Source organism: Eptatretus burgeri, chromosome 4 (assembly GCF_056783735.1).
Source record: "Eptatretus burgeri isolate ZD-2024b chromosome 4, Ebu_testis_v1, whole genome shotgun sequence".
NCBI lineage: Eukaryota > Metazoa > Chordata > Myxini > Myxiniformes > Myxinidae > Eptatretus > Eptatretus burgeri.
The window spans coordinates 77604093-77617120 of record NC_140964.1 but is presented as its reverse complement, the minus strand read 5'-3'; the positions used below and the strand labels follow the sequence as shown (position 1 = coordinate 77617120).

Here is a 13028-nt window from a genome sequence, read left to right as displayed (position 1 = left end):
CTCAGAAGGAACCTGGATAGGATTCAGGCTTCAGCCGATACTCCACGACCCTCAAGCACATCCAGGCGCAGCAAAGTGAGCCTTATTCAAATAAATAAATAAATAAAAAACAACCGAGATCACAAAAATAAATAATTCTGGCTGCCACACCAAGTCTCCGATCATGTTGAAATTTAAAACAAACACTCCGCATCACTACTAGATCACAATTGTGAAGTTTCATGTTGATCAGTGAAGCAGTTCAAGAGAAGTAATTTTTAAAAAGATTTTTGTTCAATCCAATATGGCTGCCAGACCATGTTATCTAACAGTTATTTGTGAAAAGTCTGCTATCCCCAAAGCTTGCGAATGTGTGTGTGAAGTTTCCCCTCGATCTGTCAGGCCGTTCTGGAGAATATTTTTTAAAGGTTTTCAGGTAAATCCAATAGGGCTGCCAAACTATGTGACCTGTGACATCATAGATGGGAAGGCTTTGTTTCTCATGGATAGGCGGCAGTCATAGCTGTAAAGTTTCACCTCGATTTGTTCAGCCCTTTTAAAGATTTCTGAAGGTTTTTTTTGATGATGCTCAGGGAGAGCGGTATGGCTGGCCGGCCTGGATCTCACGACGAGTCGAGCGACCACCACACCGCGACCTCGTCGCCGTCCGCCGTCTTCCCTGAAACTCCTCCGCAACTTCTCTCCAAGCTCGACTCCCCCTCTCTCAGTTCCACTCAGCTCTGCCCCGCTCTTCTCCCAACTCACGCTTAGCTCCACCAGTTCCACACTCTACTCGCGAGTCACCTAGCGCTCGTCTCTTTATAGGTCTCAGGAGGAGCCGATATGCAAACATGCGGATCAAAACGCGATTGGAGGCGGGGCCACGCCACCCTCTGTTCAGCTATTGGTCGGGCAAAAAGGGGCGTGAACCTCCCTGGATCCGCATATTTGCATAAACGGACTTCACATACACGCGCTTGGAGGCGGGGCCAAGCTGCCTCGCGTTCGCCCATTGGACGGAGGGGAAGTGGGCATGAAGCGTTTTGGATCCGAATTTTCCCCTCGGAAAGGCCGCCATTCGCGCTCGCAGCTCGGTGCATTTAGCACCAATCGCCGAACGGGCCCAAGACAGCCTGACGTTCAGTGTTCACAGGTGGTGCGGTTGTTGGTTGTGAAGGAGAAAGGCGAAGGTGGTGGAGGGTTTTCGGTGGTGGTTTGATGGTTATGGTGTCGTTTGGGAATGGCGGTGAAGCGATGTTTGCGGGATGGAGTTGTGAAGGTAAGGGTCGTGGCTGTTTGCGTTGTTGGCAGCTTAATGGTCGAAAATAATTATAGAGAAAGAAAAAATGGCTAACTCAAAGCGTCGCAGCCCGGATGAATCACACATATTCCCTCTATACAACGGGTTTGGGCTAACTGCACATGGACTTCCCAAGAAATCTCACCTGAAGACTCTTTATGGTGTAATGCGAATTTCCACAACCGTAACAATATACACACACACACACACACACACACACACACACACACACACACACACATATATATATATATATATATATATATATATATATATATATATATATATATATATATATATATATATCCATCCATCGGGACCATACTCCATGCAGAGCGTTGGTGCTGCCTAAGCAGTCTCCTTGGCTATTGGACACAATCCTGGACGGGTCGCCACTCCGACACAGTATACCAGCATGCTGGTACTCATTTTGCCGACCTCGGAAGGATGACAGGCAGAGTCAACCCCACCTGGTATGAATTCAACAGTGGAGTGGGGTTTGAACTCAGGATCAGCGGATTCCAAGCCACCACCCTAACCATTGAGCCAACACCAGTTTTTTGTATATATATATACACACAGATACATGACTGGATATAGTTTTTGGCCCTCTCACTTTTATAAATTAGGCCTATATTGACCTCATTAATAATTGGTGGTTGAATTCAGTGAGCTGACATGAAAATCCTGTTCAAAATCCAATCCGCTTGTTCTTGTCTCTGATCCAACTCATCCACAACTTTTTGAGATATAGTGATATATTTAGTTTTTGGCCCTATCTATCAATTTTAGAAATTAGGCCTGTGTTGACCTTTTGACCTTAAATGTAATTGAATTCAGTGACCTGATATGAAAATGCTCTTCAAATTTCAAGTCAATGGGATGAAAATTGAGTATTTAAAAAAAAAATTTGGCCCAATTTCGCTGATGTTGATCTCAAAATTAATTGGTGGTTGAATTCATCGACCTGTTATGCAAACGATCTTCAAATTTCAAGTCAACCGGATGAAAATTGACAATTTTAGAAACAATTAAATAAACCAACGTCACCCGCAGGGTGACCTGTATCTTGCCAAAAGGTGACCACGTGTGATTTCTTTAAGGTCACACTGAGGTGAACAGAGCTGCTATCCACCAGGAGCGACTCCTTGAGGAATTTCTGCCTACGAGAAATTCCGATGAGAATCGTTCTACAGAGTAACCATGAAAAATATGTGTTTGCCTCATAACGTCACCAAATGACGTTATAATGTCTCAAGCTTGACATATCTAGAAAGCACTCATCGAGGTGTTCAATTTGAGGTACTACACGATATGGTTCCTAAAACTTGAAAATTTGACCTTGGGGTCAAATATGTTTGACCTGAGGCACTAACCATTAAGGTCAAGGCCAATCGCCGCCAAAAATTAATCAGCTGAGCACCAGACCATGACCTATATTCCCATGAAGTTTGAAGACTATCCGATCAAAATAATCAAAAAAATAAGGGTTTCGTCGACTCCCCTGATTTGCGACAAAGTGACTTTGACCTTTGACCTTGACCTTCAAAATTTTATGCGTTGAAAGGGACCTCTATAGACCTCTGATATGCGAAGTTACAAAAATTTCCAATGATAACTGTGTTCTGCAGAATTTTTTATACGTGATTACAGACAAACAAAAAAAAACAAACATACAAGCTGACTAACATATCTTGCAAAAACTTTGTTTTGGCAAGATAAAAATTAGGTCTGTTTTGGGTTGACCTTTTGACCCAAGATAACCTCAAAAGTAATAGATGGTTGAATTCACTGACTCGATATGCAAATCTTTTTCAAATTTCAAGTCAATCGGATGAAATTTGAGGATTTTAGAAAATTTGGCTGAAATGGGCCTGTTTGCTAATGTAGACCTTTTTGGTCGACCAAATTTTATGAAACTTCAATGCGGGACTGTCGCAGGGTCGGTGACGTTCATCTCTGAAAATTTCAGAACGATCGGTTGAGCGGTTTGGGCTGGAGGCGAGCGGACAGACAAACACACAGAGGCGATCAACATACTTGTCAAAAAAAAATAATTTTCTTTGCCAAGTAGCAAACAAACAAGAAAGATCTCATGCATAGCATCATACTTGCAAAATCCATAATACAAATTTTACCTTAAAAATAACTGGTGGTTGCTTTCAATGACCAAATATGCAAATCCTTTAAAATTTCAAGTCAATCGGATGAAAATTGACAATTTTAGAAATCTGCGTGATATAATCAACTTTTTGGCCTATGTTGACCTCAAAAATACTTGTTCATTGAATTCAGTGACATGAAATGCAAATCCTTTTCAAATTTCAAATCAATCGGCTTAAAATTGTGACCTGTAGGTGATTGACATACAAACAAACAAAGATAGAACAAGTGGTGCCAGGCACAACAAATCCTGCCCATTTAAGGCATAAAGTTATTTTGGGGATCAAATTTAAATTTGATATATCCTTAAACTGAATGTTGATTATAAGGAAAAGAATAAGGAATATTTTAGTCTTAGTTTGAAGTCAATTAAACCATTTTGACGAAGTTATGAGCGAAAAAGATTTCGGCCTTTGCATGACCTGACCTTCACCTTTGAACTAATTGGACCCAAAAGTTAATGGGGTCGTCCGAGGTTCATTACCCACCTGTGAATACAATTTGACAGTGTTTGAGCTGGCCGTTTTCCCCCTAAAGTTGTATTTTCGTAACCATGTTTTCGTTTTAATGGAAAACTTGTAATTTTGACCGATGGACATGACCCCCAAAACTTCGGACCCTACCGATCTTCACAAATATGCATTTTTGACTATAGGAATGGGTAGGATTATAAGTGACAAATAGAATAAGATTCAATATAAGCTTAGTTTGAAGTAAATCAGGTCATTTTTGACGAAGTTATGAGCAAAAAACGATTTTGATATTTTCGTGACCTCGACCTTGACCTTTGATCCAATTGGACCCAAAAGTTAATGGGGTCGTCCAAGGTTCATTGCCCACCTGTGGATTAAATTTGATAGTGTTAGCTAAAGCCGTTTTGCCGTAAAGTTGCTAACAGACAGACAGACAAACAAACCGGACGATTACAATATCCCGCTCCCTCCCTCCGGGAGGGGGCGGGATGATAAGACAAGACCAATCGATATACTTGAAAAAAAATTTAAAGATTTTCGCAAGCAACAAACGGAACAGATCAACAAAGTTGGCAAAAAAATTTTTTTGCCAAATAATAAAGACAGACAGACAAACAGACCCAAATGAAATGCTGTCTTCTCTGGCGAGGGTAATACTGTTACGGGGCCGAGTATCGGTGGCGAGCACGACCGCCAGAGGGAGCAGTAGAGTCGGCTCTACCGAACACACTGGAATTTAGGTCGTGACTCTCGGATAAGTCCGAAAGGCACGGGTCCCTTACTGGACCATGAATCGCCAATAATTCGACCGGGTGGGGTAGGGTCAATTGCCAAACTTCAATATACCTAATTACCCACGCTGAAAAGCTACCAGGGAATTCATGCCCTCGACGGACCTCGAGCGGAACGAGCCGTTACCGTGCCCGAACCGTGTGTAACTCGAGCGGGGGTTACCAAGGACTGTTGGTCCAAATGAACAATTTACTGCCTCGCTATTTCTCAACACACACCGTGCTAAGCCAATGAAAAACACAGAAACGAGCTGGAACATTTAACAAAAGGGATATTTATTTATAATGGGGCAGGGAAGCACGCAAGAAGGCAGAGTTAACCGAATAAAAGGAATGCAGGTATGTACAAGGCACTTCAACAATTCTACTTACAGGACGGCAAAACACACACACACACACACACACACACATACACACACACACACACACACACACACACACACACACACACACACACACACACACCTCGTGGGTCTATCTCGGTCAAGCCAGGCCGGGGTACCTGTCCGCTTCGTGCGGTCACACCGACTGTGGGACTTTAGACCACCACGGTGGGACCCGAACCCACGCCTCCAAATCCACGGTCCACAAACAAGGCCGCTCAACCACGATCACCACAGTCTCGGATCGCTCCAGCCACGACCACACCATCTGCAGAATGGTCCAGCCACGACCCACGATCCTCCAGAACGCACTCTTGTTTCTCCAACACTCGTCCAGACCACTCTCCTCCTCTTGAGGAGGGAGGAGCTTCTTCTCCCCACCACTCACCTCCTGATTGGACGGTGGGTTGTCAGGCAACTTGTGGTGGCCTCCCGATTGGCTGGGCCAAACACTCCATCTGGCTAAGGCGGAGCCAGTCTGAGGTGATAGCTTCCATGATTGGGCAATGGGTGGTCCGTGGGAGGGGCAACGACCACCCTCCCACCGTGCGTGTCTGAGAACCCAAACGGAACAGCCAGGGGAGCACCCTATTCTCCACCTCACCCCTGTACGTGACACAATGCACGTGGGCGATGGCGGCGATGGTGTTGTTATTGTTGTTGATGTAAAAAAAAAAAAACCTAGCTAAAACAAGCTCAAATGAGCCAAGATCCTCACCCTCTTAATGATGGCGTCATAAAAACAAATATGACGTCATTGTGATATATCAGGTTTACGATAAATTATCTGTGCTAATGCCCGGCTTCATCCCGCAAACAAAATTCAAACAGCTTGCCTAGTTTCGGAGATAATGGTGTAGGCGATTTCCATTAGTGCGATATTATGATGTCAACTATTTTTCTAGGAAGAATTTCCAAAATCGGGGATGGTTACTGCCTGTGCGTGGGCTTTCTGCATATACGTGGCAAGTTTCACGAAGATCCGATGAAAACTCTGGGTTGTGAAACAAAAAATGTCAAAAAATAGGAATGACGTCATAAAAATTGATATGATGTCATAGTGATGTATCATATGTGCGGTAATTCATCTCTGCTAATACCCTGTTCGATTCCTGCAAACAGAATTCAAAAAGCTTGCCGAGTTTGAGATAATAGTTTTAGGCTATTTCCATTAGCGGAGATATTTTGACATCGTAACTTTTTTTTCTCGGAGGAATTTCCAAAATCGGAGATGGTTACTGTCTGCGCAGGGTATTTCTACATATATATGCCAAGTTTCAGGAAGTTTCGATGAAAACTGTTAGCTGTGAAACAAAAAAGTCCACAAGAAGATGAAGAACAACAACGTAAGTAAGACTTAGAGATCCTCCATGAGGATCTAAAAATAACTTGTAGCGCACACATGTAATTCCCATTATACAGAAGGGGATGGATTCTAACTGTATACATACTTATCGTCATAACTAACTTTGGGACCTCAATGTTGAGTGCGCATGGTTTCCAGATTCGTAACAAATTTTTTTTCCAAATAATAAAGACAGACAGACTAATAGACCCAAATGAAATGCCCTCTTCTCTGGCGAGGGTAATACAACTCGGAATTTGAGCAAAAACATTCAAATTATGGTAAATCAAGAAGAAGAATAGAATAGAGGAGAAGAAGATGTGAACTCAAAGTTGATGTGATCACAGGAACAATCCAATAAATATCCTTCAAAATGAAACTCATGAACATCCAACAGCAAGCTCGACAAAAGGACCATGAGATAACCCACAAGAATCCTCAAAACAGGATTATACTGTTGTAGTTGTTGTTAACGGATCCTTGGGGAAGTGGCATCCAACATGTTGGGTAGCCTGCCTGAGTTAGTCATTTCATTAGTATGAGTGCTTACACAGGTCACTTCCCTTTGTACAGGAGACAGCGAAAATGAGTTGTGTGGGTTTAGCTATCTTTTCCCTTTGTAGCGATTCCCCAACTTCCATCCAACTTTTCATCCATCCTTCAAAATCACCCATCCATGTCCAATCCCTCATCCTTTCACTTCCCAACCTCTATTTTCCATGCCCCCCTCAAAAAACCTCTTTCATTCAACAACCTTCCAAATCCCTCACCCTTTCACCTCCGAGTCGCTGTTCCCCGTACCTCCAAAAAACCTTAGAGCCGATGGGCTAACAAATCCTTCATCGTGTAGAACGCAATTAATCCACAATTCCCGTCAAATTCCCTTCCCCACACTTTTCCCATTTAAAACACACAATACAACATTTCGCACACACACAGAACAGAATAATGCTTGCAGCACTAAGGGAAAGAGTATCATGGTGGCACAGCCGCCAGACCAGCCTTCCAGAGCAAGCATCCACTGCGCAATCACAGAGGATCCATCGAGAATCCAGATGACTGTCTGACAATACTCATTAAGGAATTTGCATACGAGATGGCAGAACCACTCACTGAATTTTGTAATTTCTACCTTAGATCTGGATGTTTTCCTTAAATTCGGAAAACTGCATTGGTATGCCCAGTTCCAAAGAGTTCACCTGTTAAGAGCTACAATCAGCTATGCCCGATCTCCATCACCCCTGTAATTGCAGGAGTATTTGAGGGGTTCCTTGCCAAATGGGTGATGAGGGATATACTGTTGTGGGCCGGGTTTTGGTGGCGATAACGACCACTAGGGTGAGCAGTTGGGTTGTTTCCACCGAACTCCCCGGAATTTAGGTTGTGACTCTCGGATAAGTCCGAAAGGTCATGGGTCCCTTAGCGGACCGTGGTCGCCAATATTTTGACGGCATGGGGTAGGGTTAATTGCCTAATTTCAATATACCTAAGTACCCACGTCGTCCAACTACAGGGGAAAACCACACCCTTGAAGGAACTCAGGTGGAACGGACCATTTACCAAGCCCGATCCAGGTGTAAACCGAGCGGGGATTACCAAGATCTGTCGGCCCAAATGAACAATTTACGGCACGAACGGCCTCACTAATTCTCAATACGCAACGTACTAGGCCAATGAAAGAAAACACAAACAACGAACTGGAACATTTAACACGGGGGTTTATTTAAAACAACAATCGGGGAAGGGAGCACACAACGAGCAGAGTTATCCGAATATGCAGGCAATGTCATTCACAATGTACAAGGCACTTAACAATTATACTTACAGACGGGGCCCACAAAAACACACACACACACACACACACACACACACACACACACACACACACACACACACACACACACACACACACACACACACACACACACACACACACACCCAAAAGAAAATGGACCCCGCGGGTCTTTATTCGGTCCTCCTGCCAAGGAGAATAGTTCAGCTGGGGGACCAGAGCCTGGCCGGGGTACCTTCCCGCCTCACTGTGCAAGACAGCGACTCCAAACCACCACGGTGGGACTCGAACCCACGACCTGAAGTCCACGGCCCACGACCCTGGCTGCTCGGTCACCAGACTTGCCCTCCAATGGACCGCAGACCGCTTGAACCACGACCACCATTGTCTGCAGTCCTCTCTTCTTTTTTCACCACTCTCTTGAGGTCCGAGCGATTTCTTCTTTCGCCACGCTGGCCTCCCATTGGCTGGGGCACGCGTGCGATGCTCGCCCTTGGCTCATTGGGCAGAGAAAACACTTCCTGCCCTTTTTTGGAGCGGGGCTCTGATCTGAGGCGATGGAAGCCCCACCCACGTCTGTGCTCAGCACGCACGCTCGTGAGGAAGGCCGATGGTGGCAGGAGCGAAGGAGGGATGTTGTTGATGTATAAAAACCTAACTAAAAATAACTCGTAGCACACACGAAATTCCCATTAGACAGAAGGAGGGATTCAAACTATAAACACATACTCATCGAAATAACTAAGCTTAGGGACTGCTGTCTGTGTGCAAATGGCTGCCACATTCGAAACAATACAACATGGCATTGACCAACAGTTTGGCAACCCAAAAGAAAGTTCAGTGGTGCATTACTTAGTTTACTTGACAGCATCCAGGAAAGAATTTACAAGTCTGGCACGATGTAAACTTGTGCACTATCGACTTTAGTAAGGCCTATGATCATGTAAATCATACTATTGCGATTGAAAAGCTGATCCAACTTGGTGTTGATTGTGCAGTTTTTGCCTACAATCTGTAATTTTTTTTTTTTTAATCACATCGATCACAAACTGTTCGATACCACGGATCAACATCAACTTCTCTTGATGTCACATGTGGTGTTCCGCAGGGTACAAATCTAGGTCCTATTAGTTTCTTGGCAATGGTTAATGATGCCGTTATCACTCCAGCTAATCACTGGAAATACGTTTATGGTCTTGGCCTTATCGATGTTGTATCAAAGTCACATAGTTCACATTTACAGTGTCATATTGATTCGCTCAACAATTGGTGTCATGACAATGACATGGAGCTGAGCACAACTAAGTGTAAATTTATGCAGATTTCATTTCTTCATCATTCTCCACCTCCTAGTCAATTGGAGATTGATCATGTTACACTGGAAACTGTCACCTCTCTCAAACTGCTTGGCATTATCATCCAGAATAATCTGAAATGGGATCAACAGGTTCATCATGTTGTGAATTATTCTGACTTTATATTTTAAGCAAATGAAATAAAAATAGAGTTAAGGCTGATTGATTGATTTGATTTTGATATATAAAATGAGCATTCCTCCAATGCTTGAACTTGGAGCACCTGTGTGGTCTTCTGGCTTTACTGTTGCTCAAACCCAATGTATTGAACGCATTCAGAAGATAGCGTGACGCATGACTGCGTTTCCAAACATCTTGTCCTCTGGTGAACTTTTAAACACAATGTTGTCTCACTTGCTCACAGGCAAAATATAATTACAGTCCCCTTTGCTAAATCCTTGCTCACTAGTCAGGGGCATCGCCATCTTTGCCCCAATCTTGACTTATTATGTCCAGTCGCAGGCTTAGAAACTTCCAACAACAACACACAGTTCAAATAAGAACTCGGAGATGTAAACAATCTCCTGTTCCTTTTATGATTCAGCTGTTAAATGCTCGTCTTTAGCTTGTTATATAATTTTAATTATTTACTTCAATATATAATTTTCTGTTTGATTTTATTGTGTGATTCTTATTTGAAGCAGTCTTGAATATATATATATATATATATATATATATATATATATATATATATATATATATATATATATATATATATATATATATATATATATATATATATATATATATATATATATATATATATATATATATATATATATATATATATATATATATATATATATATATATATATATATATATACACATATATATATATATATATACACATATATATATATATATATACACATATATATATATATATATATATATATATATATATATATATATATATATTTTTTACTATTTAGTTGTATTTTACTTTGATGGAACTGAACTCTTTTAGCCTGGTGTTGGCGCAGTGGTTAGGGCAGTGGCTTGGGATCCAAGAGGTCCTGAGTTCAAGCCCCGTTGGGCCACTGAATTAATACACCAGGGGGTTGACTCAGCCTGTCATCCTTTCGAGGTCGGCAAAATGAGTATCAGTATACTGGGCCGGTGTATACCCCGGTTAAAATAGGTGTACCATATCCCTGTGTCGTAAGAGGTGACCAGGGTTGCGTCAGGAAGGGCATCCGGCGTAAAACATGTGCCAAATCACTCTGCGGATCATACTGATGATCCGCTGTGGTGACCCCTAACGGGAGCAGCCGAAAGAAGAAGAAGAGAAAAGGAACTGAACTCTTTTATGTTAGTCTTTGAACTAGCTGTTCTGTGTCTTTTGAATAAAACCGAAACTTGATTTGAGAAACACCATCACTACTTCGCCTCGGGAGGGCTCGGCAGGCAAGGACCAATGAGCACGGACTGCCCGGGTGGGGTGGGGGGGGGCAGGGGAGTGGGGGAGACATAGCATGAATGGTGACCCTTGCTCTCTGGAACCATGCCCCACACAATGTCAAAAAAGGCCAGGCTGAACTTTGCTTCCTGGAGGTCACGCCTGGCACAGGGGGAGATAAAAGCTGGAGCAACAGGGTGATGATCTATACCAAGCTGCGCTGGGCGACGCTGGGCTGAGTCAGGCAGCGCTGTGCAAGACCCAAGAGTGAATGGCACCACAAGCTCCCGAGAATACCACAGCTCTACACTGACTTACACAATCTTTCCTCTCTATGTAAAATCACCTAATTGTCTATTTTTAATGCACAAAAAATGAGTATCAGTGATGGAAAGAGCTATCAACAATTAACCTCGGTCCCAAGAGGACGAGGTACTGATTCACACCTCACACCCTTCCTTGAAGCTTACATAATCATCTACACTACCTTTCTCCCAGCATCACATCAACACACAACTGTACTCCCTTCCTTTCTCAACCCCCCCCCACCCCTTCCAACCCACTTGGGACTGACACAGGTCCACTTGTCTATGCAGGGTGAGTCAGGAGTCAAAACCATACTCGGTTCTTCCTCTATCTTCTCATCTACTTCTGATATTTTGTAGACAAGTAAGATTGTGTAAGGGGCTTCCATGCTAAGGGCTAATTACTTTCCTTTTGTGTCCAATTGCTTTGTAAATACATGCTTGCTTTTTAACTTGGTAAACTGCTTTCAAACTTGCCCGGTTGTCCTTTCCTTAATTGGTTCGGCATAGTGTGTACGTATTAAATAGAAAGGACATTGTACCCCAACAATCCACTCCAGTAGCATAGCCAACACCCACCCATGGTTCGCTCAGCCATACATAATAAGTAGAAGGGGTGGATATTGAGAATGCGGTTCCCCAGTTGAGATAGCTTGCTCACCAGGTAAGGCAACGAGACACTGGGCGTGGGGACCCTACCAGAACTAGTTATCCCAACCGGCATCTGCAGTTGCTTAGCAACCCATCAGGCTACGGAGTTATCCATGGCTTGTGGCTTCAGGGTCGGAGGTCGAGTGACTGGTCGGAGAAAGCCCTCGTAGACCCCAACACGCTCGCTCCGAAACCTGCAATGATACCTTAGACCACCTGAGATCCTGGAAGAACTGCTTCCAGCTTTGAACATCAAACTTGGATAAGAAAGTCCATGCAATCTCACCTGGGTCATTTGGGTAAAATAATAAGCGGCAGATTACTTCTCCTTTGACACTGAAGAACAAACATTTAATTGGTTACCCACAACCAAAGGCTAATTGCAGTCTTATTGGTTGTCCGCTCCAAAGGGTAATTGGTGTCTGAAAACACTAACATCAGACTGAGTCTCATTGTGGTTATTGCGTCTGCACTGGCTCTGAGGGGGGAGGGGAGGGAGGTGGGGGAGGGAGAGGGGTCAGAGCAACGATTCCGACCCTGGCCGAGGAATATCAAAGACTAAAAATGGTATGTGCTACTCCTCATTTACAGCTCAGCATTTAAAGGATCATGCATAGACAAACCATGTAGGATGACATCCCATAATGGGGGGGGGGGGGTGAGGGAGGATTATCCTCAATTTCCTCCACCGAGTGCAAAGACAAGACAAAAGTCAGGTCACAAGATGGGTGTCTCCACCCAAAATTCCCCACGATAAGTTACGTCCCTTCCCCAAGTTCAGCGGCTGTTTTTCTGATGTGAATCCCTGGTGTTGTTTCGTGTCTCTGTCTGCATACAAGAGCTCCTCCATGAGCCTTAGAGTCTGCAATTTTATTTGTTATTTTAAATAACAGATGACCAGTGTCGTCCCAAACGAAGACCACACTACAGGTAAAAAAATTGGACTTTGAGACAAAAACTCAAGTACATGTTTTGCTTGCACCTTTGTGGATACAAGTACAAGTCAGGACAGACCAGATCAAATCAAATCTGTGATATGCTACAGGCACCATGTAAATCTGTACCAACCTGTTTAATGGTCGGGTTGTCG

At 43.4% G+C, this 13028-nt stretch overlaps 1 protein-coding gene across 7 annotated transcripts in view; it reads right to left on the bottom strand.

Moving 5' to 3' along the window:
* Positions 1-13028, bottom strand: part of LOC147028426 (uncharacterized) — a 43503-nt gene that overhangs the window by 2527 nt on the left and 27948 nt on the right. The window lies entirely within an intron of this gene.